Source organism: Microcebus murinus, chromosome 28, assembly GCF_040939455.1.
Source record: "Microcebus murinus isolate Inina chromosome 28, M.murinus_Inina_mat1.0, whole genome shotgun sequence".
In the NCBI taxonomy this organism is placed as follows: Eukaryota; Metazoa; Chordata; class Mammalia; order Primates; family Cheirogaleidae; genus Microcebus; species Microcebus murinus.
In genome coordinates this window covers 7296084-7297811 of record NC_134131.1, presented here as the reverse complement: position 1 = coordinate 7297811, position 1728 = coordinate 7296084, and positions in this window count along the sequence as shown.

Sequence of the window (1728 nt, the reverse complement as noted above, 5' to 3'; positions counted from 1 at the left end):
ATACCATTGCATTTCTTAAAATGAGCATTTCAACACTGTCAGATGCTTACCGGAATTCTTAATGAAGTAAAATAAAATGGCTTGCAAAAAAGACCATAAAGCTGATTTTCCAATCTCTTGTGAAGCCTCCATCTCTAAGTTGAATATGTTTCTGAGAAGTTGTATGAATTAAGAGCACTTATACATTTTGTTCAGCTAATAATACTATCAACATATATATTAAAGTTGGACAGGCTGGGCAAGGTGGCTCACACCTATAATCCTAGCACTCTCGGAGGCTGAGGCAGGTGGATCACTCAAGGTCAGGAGTTTGAAACCATCCTGAGCAAGAGCGAGACCCCGTCTCTACTAAAAATAGAAAGAAATTAATTGGCCAAATAAAAATACATAGAAAAAAATTAGCTGGGCATGGTGGCACATGCCTGTAGTCCCAGTTACTCAGGAGGCTGAGGCAGGAGGATCGCTTAAGCCCAGCAGTTTGAGGTTGCTGTGAGCTAGGCTGACGCCACAGCACTCTAGCCTGGGCAACAGAGTGAGACTCTGTCTCAAAAAAAAAAAAAAAAAAATGGGGGCAAATTATAGCCCATGCCTGTTTTTGCAAATAAAGCTTTATTGGCACATAGCACACTTATTTATGTATTGCCTATGGCTGAAGACAGTATGGTCTACAAGGCCTGAAATATTTACTATCTAGCTCTTTGCAAAGTGTTTGCCAACTCCTGACATATACTCTAATACTATATTTATTAGATACAAACCTAAACATAATTTGTAAGTTGGAGAGGTATTTTATAGCCACTAGCATACCTTATAAAAGTTGTATATCTTTTAAACAAAACTATCAAAAGTTCCATTCCTAGACCTTTTATTTTTAAAATAAAAAATAATCAATAAATCCAAAAGCTTTTATTTTTTTCCTCAGTAATGGCACCACAGGACTCACCCTTAATCTATCTCTTCTCCTCTTCATATACTTACTTCATCAGCAAGTCTTGTCATGGCTACTTTCGTTACCTCCAACATGTGTCTCTAATCTATCTAACTCCACTGCTGCAACCCTACTGCGAGTTGTCATCATTTCTCAGCTGACTGCACAAAATAGCATCTGCTATGGACTGACAGTTTGTGCCCCGCCTCCCAAATTCCTATGTTACAACCCCAATCCTAAGGTGACGGTATTAGGAAGTGGGGCCTTTGGGAAGTAATTAGGTCATGAGTGTGGAGCCCTAATAAATGGGATTAGTGCTGTCATAAGAAGAGTCACAAGAGAGATGATCTTTCTCACTCTGTGGCATGTAAGGGCACAGCAAGAAGGTGGCTGTCTCCAGGCCAGGAAGAGACCTCTCTCTCACCATAACCCAATCTTGCTGGAACCCTGATCTTGGACTTCCAGCATTCAGAACGGTGAGAAATACATTTCTGTTGCTTCAGCCTCCCAGTCTGTGTTGTTCTGTTATAGCAGTCTGGACTGATTGATGGCATCTTAACTAATTTTGGGGATTCTTTCCTTGTCCCTGCTCCAGACAATTCATTATCCAATAGTCAATGTCATCTTTTTAAAACTCAACTCCAGTTATGTTATATCCTCTGGTTAAAAGCCTCCTCTACCTTTCTTTTTCTACTTACAGTGAAATCCGGACTCTGCACCGAGAACCTACATGGTCTGGCTCCCTTCTGTATCTGCTGCCCTGCCCGCTTGCTTACTGGGCTCCAGCCCCATTTACTTTC